Source organism: Lynx canadensis, chromosome D1, assembly GCF_007474595.2.
Source record: "Lynx canadensis isolate LIC74 chromosome D1, mLynCan4.pri.v2, whole genome shotgun sequence".
Taxonomy (NCBI): Eukaryota; Metazoa; Chordata; class Mammalia; order Carnivora; family Felidae; genus Lynx; species Lynx canadensis.
In genome coordinates this window covers 14,451,427-14,467,783 of record NC_044312.2, presented here as the reverse complement: position 1 = coordinate 14,467,783, position 16,357 = coordinate 14,451,427, and the positions used below count along the sequence as shown (strand labels likewise).

The 16,357-nt window shown below is 44.0% G+C and overlaps 1 long non-coding RNA gene across 1 annotated transcript; it reads right to left on the bottom strand.

Moving 5' to 3' along the window:
• Window positions 1–4,238: 4,238 nt before the first annotated feature.
• Window positions 4,239–7,767, bottom strand: LOC115524791. Its single transcript, XR_003972216.1, has 3 exons — window positions 7,478–7,767; window positions 4,847–5,991; window positions 4,239–4,708 (listed from the first exon to the last, which is right to left on the bottom strand). It is a non-coding gene; the product is annotated as an uncharacterized LOC115524791 (long non-coding RNA).
• Between the last annotated feature and the right edge of the window lie 8,590 nt (window positions 7,768–16,357).

Genomic DNA, 16,357 nt, shown 5'->3' with positions numbered 1-16,357 from the left:
AGGGTGTACCGGAAATGTGTTACTTCTGAGGCTAGGTCATAAAAGACATTGAAACCTCTGCCTTGTACTTTCTTGGATCCCTTGCTGTGGAAGAAGCCAACTGCTATGTCATGAGGACACGCAGGCAGCCCTCTGGAGAGGTCCATGTGGAAAGGAACTAAGACCTCTCACCAGTAGATGGCACCAAGTTACCCATCCCCGTGAGCAACCCTGGAAGTGGATATTCTAGCTCCATTCAGACCTTTAGATGAATGTGGCCCTGATCGACATGTGACCACAGCCTCATGAGAGATCCTGAGCTAGAATCACCTACCTCTGAATTTTTGACCCAAAGAAACAGTGAGGTAATAGGTGTTCACTTTTTAAAAAGCTTTATTGAGTTATAACACACGTAGTATACACTTAACTCATTTCCCATGAGGTACACTTAAGTGGTTTTTAGATATCACAGAGTTGTGTACCTATCACCACAGTTTTTAAAACATTTTGATCACTCTGGATATAAGAACTTTGAATCCATTAGCGGTCGCTCCTCACTTGTCCCCAGTTCTCCCATCCCCTGGCCACTACTGATCTACTCTCTGTCTCTTTGGATCTGCCTATTAGAGACATTTCGTGTAGTATGTGAATGGGACTGTCCTACAACATGTGGCCTTTTGTGTCTAGCTCTTTTCACTGAGCGTATTGTTATTAAGTTTCATCTGTGTTGTAGTACATCTCAGTCCTTCATTCCTTTTTATGGCTGAATAATATTCCCTTGTATGGATAGCACATTTTATTCATGCATTAGCTGATAGACATTTGAGTCATTTCTACTTTCTGTCTGTTATGAATGGTGCTGTTGTGAATATTTATGTACAAGTTTTTGTACGGACATACACTTTCATTTCTCTTGGAGTAGGTTTCCTAGGTCATAAAGTCCATGCTTAACTTTTTGAGGAACTGCCAAACTTCCAAAGCAGTGTATGACACTTCCAGTTTCTCCACATCTTTGCCAACACCTATTAACTATCTGCCGTGATTCTAGCCATGTTGGTGGGTGTGAAGCGGTATCTCAGTGTGGTTTTGATCTGCATTTTCCTAATGCCTAATGTGTAACATTTGTATATATCTTCTTTGGAGAAATGTTCATTCAAATCCTTTGCCCATTTTTCAGTTGGGTTGTGTGTCACACATATGTGCATGCACACGCGCGCGGGCGCACACACACACACACACACACTCTGTAATGTAGAGTTCTTTATTCTGGTTGCAAGTCTCTTATCAGATACATGATTTACCAACGTGTTCTCTCATTCTGTGGGTGTTATTGTTTTAAGCTGCTAAGTTTTGAGGTAATTTGTTATACAGCAATAGGTAACTAATGCATTAAGTATGTATATACTCTACATCAAAGCAGCTCTACTTCTGGCTGTATCCTTCAGTGAAACTTGCAGATAGATCCACAAGGAGTTACATAAAAGGATGTTTATCTGTGTATAGTTTGGGTAGCAAGAAGCTAGAAGCAACTTAGATGTCTGTCCCTGAGGGAATTGATAAGTAAAATGTGGTATGTGCATAGGAGAGAATATCATAAAAGCAGTCAGACGCAAGCAGTTAGGAACTGCTGTGACATGACAGACTCCAGGTGAGGAAAATAAAGAAGAATTCGATTTACAGCAAAAACCAGCTAAGTAAATTAAAACACACTAAGCAGCATTTTTTTTAAGGAGGATCTATACACCTTAACACCCTGGAATAGTCTGTAGGAGGGAACAGAATGGGACCGGGATGGCGAAGGATGGGAGGGAAAGGGAAACAAAAGCGAGGCCTTACGTGGATGAATGTGATCGTGTGTCCTGGGCTCTGACAGGTGGTCACCTCAGTCCTGTGCCCCTGAGGCCCTGAGCACAGATCCAGAAGCAAGGTCTTGCTCTACCAGAATTGACATTTTGCACTGTGTTAGGCCAGACTGCCATGACAGCCACCGAATGGGCTAGCTTACCACAATAGAAGTTTTTTCTCCTTCCTCACTCATGTAATGTGCAGGGTAGTTTGAGATTGGCGTAGTGGGAGGAGCATTCTCTGTTTGGGGGCCATTTAGGGACCAAGCTGATGCTGATGCTAACACAGCCTCCAAGCTTGCTTTGGGTATTGTCATTTTAGTGAGTTGAGCAGAGCTTGGGAGATCGCTTGGGAGATGCAACAGGGCAGCTCTAGAAGCGACACAAACTTCGACTCCTATTCTGACGGCTAGAACTTACTTACATGGTGCTCCTTAATGCAAGAGAGCCCCAGAAATGCAGTGCACACCCAGGAAGAAAGGGAGAATGGATTTTGTTGGACAGCTGTAGTGTGCACATCTCAGGCCCCAAAAGAAAGGCTGTCCGTCCTCCAGCCATTTGATACATATGTGGATTTTGAAGCAGTGTTGAAATCTAAAAATCCCAAAGGGACTGCATCCCTTCTCTTAGCTGGAGAGCCTGAGCTGGAATCACTGCCAAGTTGGAGAGGTCTGTTCCCCAGCTGTAGCCAGTGGCTGTCAGAGAGATGCGTAGGCAGAGAGGTGGAGGTATGTTAAATAGGAAACAAGCTCAGAAAACAAGTTCTACAGTTAGCATGACGCATAGTTGGGACTTGAACCCAGAGTCCTACTGGGTTGCACTCTGCCTTGCTGGTCCTTTGGCTCCTTGATGTAAACATTTTGTGAAAAAGCCCAAGGTTAGAACGTTAGTGGTGAAACTGGTGAAATCTGAATAGAGTCCAGAGTTTAGTTCCTACAAAGGCGTGCAATGTTCATCTCTCAGTCTTGACAAATGTACTGTAGTCACGTAAGAGGTTTAACAGTCGAGAAATTGGGGTGAAGAGTAACAAAACAAAACTCTACATTATCTTTACAGTTTGCTAGAAGTTTAAATTTTTTCCAAAATAGAAACCTTATTTTACAAAAAGCCCTCAGTGAATATAGGCCCCAGATCCTATTCTAACTTACTACTTCAGAGTTTATGCTTTTGTAAGCTGTTTTGTGAGCCATCCCCTTTCCTTGGCCAGAAGTGGCAGTGAGTACATTCAACTCCTAGCCGTTTGTCACAACTCATACACAGCTGGGTTTTATTTCCGTACGGGCCCAGGTTTTAACTTCATTTTAATGGGGCCCCACACTCTCTTAGGAACACCTTGCTTTAAGAGGCTGTTGTGGACTGAATGTTGTATCTGCGCCCCCCCCCCCCCCCCCACATTCCCATGTTGAAATCCTAGCCCCAGTGTGATGATACTAGGAAGTAGGAATTTTAAGAGGTGATAAGGTCCTGAGGGTGGAGCCTCATGAATGAGATTAGTGCCCTTGTAAAAGAAGCCCCAGAGAGCTCCCTTGTTTTCTTTCTGCCATGTGAGGACACAGCGAGAAGCTAGCCTCTGAACCAGGAAGAACCTCATCAGATACCAAATCAATCTGCTAATGTCTTGATCTTGGACCCCCAGGCCTCCAGAACTGTGAGAAATAAATGCATGTTGTTTAAGCCCCCCAGTATAGGGTATTTTTGTTACAGCATTTTGTTTTGAATGGACTAAGACTGGCTCAGATGTTTTAGAAACCTTAAGCCACATTGTTTTTTCCTTAACAAAGGAATCTATCTGTTTTCAAGCAGAGACTTAGGTGGAGGGGAAGTAGATAGATTTTATTGTAGGTAAGCTCTGTGTTTGGTAGGCACTGGTGAAAATTTACGAATTTCTTCTCCCTCCGATTTTTCTGCTTTAGTGTGTGTGAGCACAGCACATCCTCCAGGGCAGAGACCTCCAAGTCTGTTCAGCAGGTGGCTGGCTGTCATTCCCTAGGCTGACTACTAGAGGGCAGTGTGATATGCCTTTTCCTGACTGGGGAAAGGAGGCCTCTGGGTCTTATCCGTGTTTTAGCATCTCTCAAGGATATAGGTGGCTAAATTCAGTTGCCTATTCCATTTCTTATCCCTCCTTTAAAACCAGAAACGTAATCCTGTTTTCAAAATGGTAAGTATTTTTAAGAGAGAGACCTGGTGTTTAGACTTTGATGAGATTCTCCCTTAGGCTTTGGATACTTTCTCTACGTGGAAGATTTTGTTTGTTTGTTTTAATCAATCCAGACCCTCATGTTCTCCTTCCTTTCCTGTGCCACTTTCTCCACTCTGAAGTTTAGACTTAAGCGGCAGTGAGTAATACTCAAACCCACTGGATTATACACTTTAAAAGGGTAAATTTTATGGTATGTGAATTATAATCTCAGAGAATGTAAAGGGAAAAAAAGCAGCAGTGAGCAGATGCTGTAGCTCAAATAGAATGTCATTAATTGATGGCACTGACAAGAAAAGTTTTGATGCTTTGCCATTCATTCATTAGTTAGGGGGAAATAGTCTGACCTCTTTTCCCCTCAGGAGTCCTGGAACACACTGACCTTCTAAGACTCACAGTGCATCCTTCCTTTCTAAAAAGGTTACTCACCCTTGCTCAGTTAGTTTCAAAGAGTTGTATTAGGGTCAGGGTGTGACTGGGAAATCCCAGCGGGAAAACTGAGTCTGTTCTATGAGGTAGTTACGGTGGGACCTCAGTTTTAAGGTTCGATATGGGTACCCAACTGTGCATTTTTGCATAGGTTATTTGGGCGGTTTCTTTCTCCCGATTATTATTATTTTTTTGGGATTTTGAGTCCTCTTGTCAAAAGTACTTCTGGAGCCGGCTTTCAGGCAGCTGGACTGGTCTGTAAAAATAGGCAGAGAGATTATGGGGCCAGGCTGGAGCTGAATTACGTCTGCCCCACGACGCTGGCTTTTTTTTTTTTTTTTTTTTGGCCGTATGCAAACATTATTGTATCTGGGAAGACAAATTTCCTTTGTACCTGAATGTTTTCCTTTGCTCAGTAGAGAAATTTTGTTTGGCTCCCATTTGCTGCTGTTGACCTTGGGCTTACAGAGGTTCAATCTTTCAGAAAACAAGGGCATGTAGGAGGTCCTGGTGGTAGTTTGATCCTGAGGTGGTGCCTGCGAACCCACACTCTTGAGGGGACAGAGAGCAAGCAGTCAGCTGAAAAAGGAGTGTACCTTACCCTCCCTGCATGTTATGCTCAGAAGGAGTCACGGATAGAAATGCAATGTCTAGTGCCTAGTAATCAAGGTTTGTTTTCTTTTCCTTTTGGCAGAGGAGAAAACATCTGTGCAGAGAGGTTAACTTGCTCAGAATTGCTCTAGGTTGGGAAAGATCCAGGGTTTAAACATCAGACTCCACTCCCTACAGTTCTCCCCCCACCCACCCTCACCCTGATAGCAAGGTGACAGGTGAAGGGGTAGTCCAGAGGTCTGTCCTCTGCCCACAACAGTTCTTACCAGGGGCTTCTCATAGCCTCTGTGATGAAGGTCTCCGTAGCATACTTGGGGCTGAGTTCTACAGTCCTGGAAGAATTGCTTGCTGGTAGTTTCAGTTTGTAACTTGGCTTTGAAGACCCTGAGTGTGCTAGAGGGGCACTTACCCTTGACTCTTTTTACCAGGGATTTGGGAGGAGGTAGATAAGACATCTGGGAAGAGAGGAATGCATGTCTGGGGAAATAATGATGATTTTAATTGTTATTTTTTGTTAAGTACTTACCACGTGTCCAGCATATGTTAAGTGCATACGTACCTCACCTCTGTGGTCAGGGACAAATATGAGAGTCCATAAGTGGCTGCAGATTCAGGAAAGTAAAATTTCTGGATTTCTCAAGACAAGTGGGGTTGGGGTGTCCTGGTCGGGTAAACATTTTCCTTTGTTCCCTGTCTACCCCCATTCCCCTCCTTGGGTTGAGGGAGTAGTTAGGACCCTCATGCTGATTACCTCTAGACAGAGAGCTTGGGCACTTTACCCTGGTCACTGTGCCTCCGTCAAACTTGACAGTGCTCTTCCTACCCAGGATGGTCATCTCCTGCTTCACCCATCTCAGCTTCGGATGCTGATGCATAGTGGACTGCCAGCCAGGGGCATTGTCTTTCTGCACAGTCTGGGTGTATTTGCTGCAAGGGGTAAACACATTTCTAGAAGTCAGGACCTATACCTGGGAACCAATCCCGGCATGCCAAATAGAGGGGCACCGGGCCATCTACGTGGTTTTTTTGCTTTTCATGTGTGTGTCTGCCTAAACTGTACAGAGTGTTTTCAGGTAATTTCAAATACACATTTATTTCTCCTCTGAAAATAAAATTTTAATTAATTTTATCTCTGTTTCTTTTTCACACTCCCTAGTTATCATGCTAAGACCCAGCAGAGACGATGCGACACCTGCAGCCAAAGGATAGGGTGATGGAAAGCATTCTAGAACGCCCTGCTAGGCAGCTAGAGACTTGGCTTAGAGAATGTGGTCTTGGGAAGTGAGCTTGGAGGTATGTTTGTTGGGGAAGGGGGAAAAGAGCTTTCTTACTTGCTAGGCTCACATCCCTGTTCACTTCCCAGTGAAGGTTATCCTTTCCTCTACCACCGTGGAATAGGACATTTCTGTAACATTTGTGTGGCACTGTGCGCATATGCCTGGCTCTGCGTTGGAGCTGGGCCTTCTCACCTTTCAGGGATGAGTCAGAGGGAAGTAGAGGGCCATGCTGGGCCCCCAAGGGAAGCAGGCTCTAATAGGGGAGAAGCCAGGACAAGGATGGGCAAGGGGAATGCCCGAATCTCTGTAATTTCATGAGTACCAGATAAGCCTGGCTGCTTTACCTCCTGGCTTGCAGTTTGAGCTCCTGTCTCTCAGAGATGCACGGGGGAAGAGACTTACCCCCAGTTATGAACAGCAGGCAGTTTGTCCTTGCCCAAAACTTATGTGAGGTGAGGACGAAATAAATCTGAACTAGTTGAAGATCCAGGATTCTAAAACAATTACTCGTTTGCTTTGTTGCCTTCTATAGCCATGTCTCTGAATTGGACAGAAGACTGAGTTCTAAATTATTACAGATCTTGCTTGACTTATAATGGGGATACATCTACATAAACCTGTCGTAAGTCGGAAATATCTTAAGTGGAAAATGCATTTAATGCATCTGAAATACTGAACATCATAGCTTAGCCTAGCCTACCTTAAACGTGCTCAGAACCCTTACGTTAGCCCATAGTTGGGCAACAAAGCCTGTTTTATAAGAAAGTGTTCATGTCACGTATTGAATACTGTACTGAAAGTGAAAACCAGAATGGCTGCGTGGGTGCAGAAATGTTGTCAGGGGACCCTCGTGATCGCGGGGCTGACTGGGAGCTGAGGGTCGCTGCCACCCCTCAGCGTCACCAGAGAGGATCGTACTGTGTCACACTAGTGTGGGGAAAGATCCAGATTCAAAATTTGAAGTACGGTTTCTACTGAATGTGCATCACTTTTGCACCGTCAGAAAGTCGAAAAATTGTAAATGAAACCATCATAAGTTGGGGACCATCAGTACCTTTCTCTTGGGCAATAGAGCCCTCCTCTGGCCCCTTGCCCCACAGCAACCCTGTAGCTTGCCAACAGTTCTGGTTACTCACTTGATCCCCTGGCTTCTTTTGTCTGGGTCAGTTTTGAGGACTTGATTCCACCCTGAGGCTTGGAAGTCACTCTGGTATTGGCTGGTGTACTCCATATGGCCTGGACGCACTATTGGTCCTATTTTTCTGCCCTGAATATGAACTGGGAACGTGGACTGACCAAGAAGAGGGCTCTGCAAGGAAGTCTGATGAGTAGTGGTCATATAGTCATCACCTGAAGGGAGCAAGAAAGTGTGCAGAGGCCCTCCTCTGTGTGGGAAAGTCTTGAGAGGGAAGATCTTGACAGTAGGACCTGGACCCCAGCCTTGGCTCCTGCACGGCTCATTCTATTTAAGCAAACCTTTCATAAGGGGAATAATAGACCCAATGTAAGAGCATTGCCTCTTCCTCCAAACTGACCTTTAGGGTTGTCTCCCCAAGACCAGAACTAAAGAATCCTTAGTGTGGAATCCAGAGTATTCTCCCACCCCTTTTTGGGTCACCAGAGCTTTGAAAACCTGGACTACAGAGCTGCCCACTGGTCTAGCCTAAATAGGGAGGAAGGTAGGCTAGGATGGGGTGGTTGGTGTGGTCTCCTCCCAGAGTGCTCCTAGCTGGCCTCGTAGTCAAATATTGCCTGAATGACTCTTGAAGAGACAGGGCTGGGGTCCTTACTGCTTACTGTATTCTCCTGGGCTTTTGTTCCCACCCCTGGGATCAGCCTGGGAGATAGGAGTGCCCCGGGGGAGGGGTGAGGTAGGTGGATTTATACTGAGTGCCACTCATCTATCCTGTTACCCTTTCGCCATCAAGCTAAGTCTCACCTGAATGGGAGGGTTTCTCCCCATGGTAAGTCACAGGCTGTATCCTCCCGGGCTTATAACATTCTCCATAGGTTGTACTGAAGGGGAGCCACTGAGGCTTGCTGTGCTGGTTGGAGTAGCTTGGGGGTTGTGTCCGGAGTGGAGCCTTGGGAAGGGGCTCCAGGCGGTATTTAATATCTCCTGGGGCTATTTCCTCCTGGGCTTCTGACTCCTGCAAAGCAACCCCCCTGCTGCTGCTTTCCCAGAGTAGGGTCCTTCTTATCTCTCCATCTTAATTGTGGAAGTCATTGGGGGATGGGTCTCTTACAGTGAGAGGTCATCAAAGACAGGCATGTGCTACTTTCCAACAAGTTCCCTTACTTCGCTGAGCCACAATTTACCTATTTGTAAACTCACTTCCTGGGTTATTGGAGAAGATCTGAGATAAAGTATCCAGCATGGTGCCTGGCATGTAGGAGGCGCTTCATAGGTAATACCTTGTCTTAAAATGTGAACACTAAAATATTTCCAAGAGCGTTTCTGTTGTATCAGTGGCACATGTCCTTGTTGGGTCCACTCTCATCTCACTCCCCACCTTACCTGAACACTAGGATGGCTGTCCCCTGGCTGGGTTTGGAGAGCCAGCCTGTCTTGCTTGGGTGCAGTTGAGGGTGGTGCTATTTGAAGAAGGGTGGTCAAGTGGGCCGGGTCTTCTGTTCCCAGGAGAGAGGGTATCTAGAGCAGGGGGAGGAGTAGTGATAGACCTATTCCAGTGAGTTTTCCCCATTTACCTCATGGCAGCCTTCCCTTACCCGTTACCCCTACCCCACCCCCCTGAGGGCAGAGCTGGGATGTTGCTGGTGGCCATGGTGTTCAGATAGGACCCAAACAGTTTATTTGAGGCCCCAGCAGTAAGAACTGGGCAGGATGTGTGTGTGTGTGTGTGTGTGTGTGTGTGTGTGTGTGTGTGTGTGAAAGCTTGTGCAGTGCTTTCTTTGCATTTAAGGGCATATGACATTTCAACAGCAGTTATTTTAAATGAGCATTTCAGGTCTTTTTTTCTTTTCCTTTTTTTGGCCTTGAAAGTAGTGGTGGTTGCAGGAGAAGTGGCTTATGATGACATTGGTTACTGGTGGACTCACTGATTGATGGGCCGAACTCTGGATAGGGGGGTGCCCTACCCTAGGGCTTGGTACAGTTGCTGTGTCTATGTTTCCTAAGAGGCAGAGGAAAGAGTAGTCTCCAGGAGCATAAGAGGTTTAGACCTGAGTCAGGGGTTTGTTCCCTTGCTTGCTTCGAAGCCGTAAGGATGTACCCCACGGGACCTGTAGAAGCCCCTCCACAGGGATTTGCCAGCAGCTGACACTCTTTCAGGGAGAGAGAGGCAGGGTGGCCCTCTGCACGGGCTGCACTTAGACTCAGCATTTTTGGTTAAAGCGTGGGAGATTGGGAGAGAAGGGGTTGCTGCCCTTTTAGAAGCAGCTTTTCGGCAGGCGAGGAAAGAACCATTTTGGACTGGCCAATGTGAAGTGGAGAAAGCAGGGTAGGGTGTGTGGTGATCTGCAGGATGGAGAAAGGACCTGCCAAAGAGCCATTTTACCGATGGTTGATGTTGGGAGGCTGCAGCTGTAGTGGGGAGCAGGTAAAAAGGACTCTGTGGGGAGGTCTGCCCTTGAGCCATTAAGGTATAAGCCGCCCTGGGTGAAAGCAGTACCCAGGACAGGAAGTGTCCTGTGTCTTCTGCCTGCCAACTCTGTGTTAGAGAAACAGAGAACAGGAGCTTTGGGGACAGGTAGGGGAGTGAGAAGGGGGATGCTGGGTAGGGGGTGACCAGAGGACACTCAGCCACAGTCAGAGAGCTCACAGATATGGCTGAAGGTGGACACTGTGGCCTTCTGGCTTTCGGGGTTGTGATTGCAGTAGCATCCTTGCTTAGCCCTGCCGTCTGTTCCCAGCTCCTGAGTGAGTGCCCATACTTTGGCAGATTGGCATTGGTTCTGAGGTTTGGTGTCTTAGGTTGCCAGGGTCCTCCTCATTGAATATGAAAGCCACCCTACTGGCTTTGGGAGGGGAGGTGGAAGTGGCTGTTTCCCTAACAACAGACTCCTGGGACCAGCAGCTAGGGGAGGGGGCGATTATGGAATTGGTCAGGTCTCAAGATTGTTGGATCTTATCTCTGCTACCATTTCTCAAGTCCAATTCTGGATCTCCCACTGTGTGGGAGATGTGTGTGTGCATGTGCATGTGCCCTTCAGAAAACGTCTGTGGTTTCCTGCCCTCATGTCCGCTATGCGCGCGCGCACACACACACACACGCATACACATACACATGCACATATATACATACTCACCAGATGTCCTGAGACAGAAGGTTGACCTGCATCTTGTCAGCTGTATGGATTTGCCAGTAGCTGACACTCTTTCAGAACCTGGAATCATAAAACAGGAATGTCAGAGGTGGAGGATAACATAAAGGACTTCTATTCATGACACTTTCCCCACACCAATTAATTTAAAAGTATTTTCCATCAGTTTACTAGTTCAACTGCTATCCCAACCTTTGGTCCTATGGAAATACACTGCTAATTATATGAATCCTAGAATGAAAGTTAGGGTCTTAAAGAGACCTGATTCTCCCATCCACTCTACTGCTGGAGTCCCCTGGCAAGTCACATTTCAGGAAGTGCCACTCCTACCCATGTTTGAACACTTTCTCCCCTGTCACCACTTCCGGGGACATATGTAGCCCATTCTTGGACAACTCTAGCAGTTATGTTAACCCTGTGGCTTCACCATTTGCCTGAATTTTCCATCTTGGGGCTTACAAAAACAGATTGGTAGCCCCTGTTCTACCTGACAGCATTTTAAATGTGTTGAAATAAGTTTTTCCTTCTCTTCCTAGAGTCATAAGTTTAAGGTAATAGGAGGAGAGTTTTGTACTGAAACTTACATCAGAAAGGAAGCAGACAATTTTTGCATAAAAGGTAGTAGGAAATTAATCTTTATACATAGGGTCTACTTGTGTCTGTACACTTCACATAGGGCCTCTTCCCTCCCCTCCATCCCCAATCCAGCAACAGAACGAAGCATCACAATTCAGCCAGAGGCTGACACAAGAGGAGGGGCGGGAGGAAAAGGATGAAGGGCCATAGGGAAGGACTGAGGTGGTCAGTCCAGATAGTATGGAGGCATGTTCACTGTGAACCTTTGAGGGTGGCCTGAAGGTGGGTCCTAGAGTCATAAATGAAGCCCAGGGACAGACTAGAGAAACTATTCTTGAACGTGCCATCCTGCAGGTGCTGTGTGGGTTGGGGAATATCACATGAACCTGAAGCAGGGACTGAGGGAGGAATCTCTGGAATTTATTGTGTTTGAGTAGCTGACAGTAAGACATTTTCCCCTTTAACTGTGGCACCTCCTTTATGATCGGGAAGTAATATCACAGTTATGTTGACATTGTAGGAAAGCTGCTGGGCCCATCTTACTTTTGTCTAGTTTCTTCAACTGTGACTTTGAGTCCCATACTATCTTCTCTGAAGTCACTCTGGTTTGCTGCCCCTTTTAAAGCACAGCACCTGGCTTAGGTCCTAAGGCGCAGGGTATTCTGATCAGAGGACTGATCATAAGACTGTTACTTCCTTGCATCTAGATATTATATTATAATCAACGTATTTAAGGTTGAATTAGTTTCCATAGTGATCACATCCCACCATTGATTCCCACTGAGAAAACCATCGTCAGAAGTTCCCACTGCTCCTTTACATGTGTTGTGAGAGGAGACGGAGCCACGTTACCCCCTTTGCCTACTTGGGCAGTTGGCATTTTGGGCCACTATAGTTAATTCCAGCCCCTAGAAATCCCACTGTCTTGCTCTTTGACACTTTCTCATCATGTAAGGTAATGGGATGGTGGACCTTGTCCTGGTTTTTCTTGGTGCAGGAGAGGAGGAGGCTGGAATGGGGCTTATCTGGGCCCATTCCTTCTCCTAAGGTTCAGCCAACATGGTCTCATGCTGGAGAGGACTTAACTTCTGAGTTACAAATTAGAAAGTCTTTCACTGTGGAGTTTAGAGAAACTTTTGACAAAGACAAACTCAAGCAACCACTTGAGGTGCTGGGAGACCTCTAGGGGATATGGCAGGGGCTAGAAGGGCCTTGTCTTGCCCGGTTCTGCTTAGGGACTCAAAATGCAAACTTGTGCTGCTGCTGTAAGTGCAGGGGCAGCTTACCAAGTCAGCCTTTTTTCTGAGTTTTCATGGCATTTTGTAGTCAACATTCATCATGCTGTTTTGTGGATCATGAGGTCCTCTGGCCAGGACTCTTAGTCATTTTCTTATTTTTATTCATATTCTTAATTTCTTAGGCCTTTTGCTCATTTTCAAATCCCAAGCTCCTAGACTAAGGAATTATACCTTAGAACTAATAGCTGTCCTTTATTTAGTGCTGCTATGGGCCAGGCACTGTCCTCTATACATTAATTTCATAAAAACTCAATAAATTTGATGTTAATGTTTCCATTTTGTAGACAAGGAAGCTGAGGCTACAGACCACAGAGCTTCTAAAGTCTATGCTATTTGTCTCAATGACTGAATGAATAAGTCTTGTGGTTACTCTGGGTAAGAGTAGGCCAAAGTTGGTTCATTGCCTTCTGGTTGCTCCCCAAAACTTCTTAGTGGAGGTTTCTAATTAGCAGAGCTAATAATTGATTGTCATGTATGCAGCATTAGATGAATGCTTAATTAGTACATGGACCTCCTGTCAGATATTCCTGGAGTGGCTCTGCCAACCAACCCAGTACCAGTGACAGGTAGTTTGTAGCTTTCATGGGAACAGGGTAAGGGAAGCATGATTATCCCAGTATTGATGGAGAGACTGAGGATAGGAATGCCCCCAGGGTCATGTGGGAGGCAAATTGAGGAGGAAGCCTTTATCTACAACATGTGTTGAGTCTGCTCAGCATTCTGTCAAAGTCCTTTGTGACCTGACCTATCAACCCTTTCCCTGGAATTTCTGGACTTCTCACTTGCCTGATCAAACACCACAGGTTCCAATCTCTGTGTTTTTCTAAGCTGCTTCTGCTATTCTGTTTTTTTCTCCCCATAGCAGAACCTTACTCATCCCAGATCAAATGTTTCCTTTATGGAGTTTTCCCTGGCTTCCTTGCTATGGACAGGATGACTGAATTAAGTGCTTCCTATTTATGTAATATTTGTAAATATTTATACACTCAACATAGGATCACCTAAATCAATAAACAAATATTAAGAGACCCAAAGGGAGAAATAGATGGCAATACAATAGTGGTGTCCTTTAATACCCCATTTACACCAATGGATAGATCATCCAGACAGAAAATCAATAAGGAGGGGTGCCTGGGTGGCTCGGTTGAGCTTCTGACTTTGGCCAGGTCATGACCTCATGGTTCGTGAGTTCGAGTCCCGCGTCAGGCTCTGTGCTGACAGCTCAGAGCCTGGAGCCTGCTTCAGATTCTGCGTCTCCCTCTCTCTCTGCGCCTCGCTCACTCACACTCTGTTTCTCTCTGTCTCTCTGTCTCTGTCTCTCTCTCAAAAAATGAATAAACATTAAAAAAAACTCAATAAGGCCTTAAATGACACATTAGACCAGATGGATTTAATAGTTATGTATACAGAACATCCCATCCAAAAGCAGCAGAATACTCATTTTTCTCAAGGACACATGGAACATTCTCCAGGATAAATCATATGTTAGGCCACCAAACAAGTCTTAATAAATTTCAGAAGACTGAAATAATATCAAGGATCTTTTCTAACCACTATGGTATGAAACTAGAAATTAATTACAAGAAGAAACTGGAGAAAAGAAAACAAGAACACAAATATGGGGAGATTAAACAACATGCTACTGAACCAGTGGGTCAACAAAGAAGTCAAAGGAGAAATAAAAACTTACCTTGAGTCAAATGAAAATGGAAAAATACAACACACCAAAATTTATGGGATGCAGCAAAAGCAGTTCTAAGAGGAAAATTCATAGTGATACATGCCTACCTCAGGAAACAAAAATCTCAAACAATCTAACTTTACACTTTAAGGAACTAGAGAAAGAACAAATGAAGCCCAAAGTTAGTAGAAGGAAGGAAATAACAGATCAGGGTGGAAATAAATGAAATAGAGACTAAAAAGATCATACAAAAGATAATTGAAACTAAGAGTTGGTTCTTTGAAAGGAAGCAAAATTGATAAACTTTTAGCTAGGCTCACCAAGAAAAAAAAAAGAGGGCTCAAATAAATAAAATTAGAAATGAAAGAGGAGACATTGCAACTGATACCACAAATACAAAGCATCATAAGAGCCTACTGTGAACAATTGAACATCAACAAACTGGACAACCTAGAAGAAGTGGATAAGTTCTAGAAACATACAAAATTCCAAGAGTAAATCATGAAGAAATAGAAAATATGAATTGATTGAAGAGGAGGGAGCACCTCCAAACTCATTTTATAAGGCTAGCATTGCTCTGATACCAAAAACTGACAAGGGCACACCAAGAAAAGAAACTTACAGGCCATTATCTCTGGTGAACATAGATGAAAAAAAAATCCTCAACAAAATACTACCAAACTGAATTCAACAATACATTAAAAAAATTACACACAGTGTCCAAGTGGGATTTATTCCATCATTGCAAGATGGTTTGACATCTACAAATCAACATGGTACACAGTAACAAAATGAAGGATAAAAATCATATGATCATCTTAATAGAAACAGAAAAAGCATTTGACAAAATTCAACCTCCATTCATGATTAAAAACTCAACAAAGTGGGTATAGATAGATGCCATGTACCTTGACATAATAAGGCCACACATGACAAGTCCACAGCCAACACCATATGCAATGATGAAAAGCTGAAAGCTTTTCCTCTAAGATGAGGTACAAGACAAGGAGGTCCAGTCTCACCATTTTTATTAAACTAGTATTGGAAGTCTTAGCCAGAGCAGTTAGGGAAGAAAAAGAAATAAAAAGGTTTCCAAATTGGTAAGGAAGAAGTAAAACTGTCACTATTTGAGGATGACGTGATTTTGTAAAACCCTAAAGACTCTACCAAAATAGTGTTAGAACTAGTAGATAAATTCAGTAAAGTCACAGGATACAAAAATCAATTTATAAAAGTCTGTTGGATTTCTATACACTAACAACAAGCTAGCAGAAAGAGATGTTAAGAAAATAATCCTATTTATAATTGCATCAGAGAGAATAAAGCACCCAGGAATAAGTTTAACCAAGGAAGTGAAAGACCTGTACAGTGAAAACTGTAAGACAGTGATGAAAGAAAGTGAAGAGGATACCAATAAATGGAAAGATATTCAGTGCTCATGTTAGAAGAATTAATATTGTCATAATGTTTATCCTACCCCAATCTAAAGATTCAGTGCAATCCCTATCAAAATTCCAATGGCATTTTTCACAGAAACAGAACGAACTCATAAAATTTGTATGGAACCACAAAAGACTCCAAATAGCCAAAGCAATACTGAGAGAGAAAATCATCACATTCCCTGATTTCAAACTGTATCACAAAGCTATAGTAATCAAAACAGTATGGTATTGACATAAAAAGAGACTCATAGGTCAATGGAACAGAATAGAGAGCCCAGAAATAAACCCACATATATATGGCCAATTGATTTATAATAAAGGGGGTAAGAATATACAATGAGGAAAAGACGGTCTGTTCAATAACTAGTGTTGGGAAAATTGGACAGCCACATACAAAAGAATGAAACTAGACTACTACCTTATACCATTCACAAAATTTAACTCAAAAGGGATTAAAGACTTGAATGTGAGACCTGAAACCATAAATCTGGAGAAAACACGGGGAGTAAGCTCCTTGACTTAGGTCTTGGTGATGATTTTTTGATCTACCTCCAAAAGCAAAGGCAACAAAAGCAAAAATAAACGAGTGGGACTACATCAAACTAAATAGCATCTGTCCAGCAAAGGAAACCATCAACAAGGTGAAAAGGCCACCTACCTTTGCAAACCTTATATCTGAGAAAGGGTTAATATTCAAAATATATAAAGGACTCATACAACTCAATAGGAAAAAAA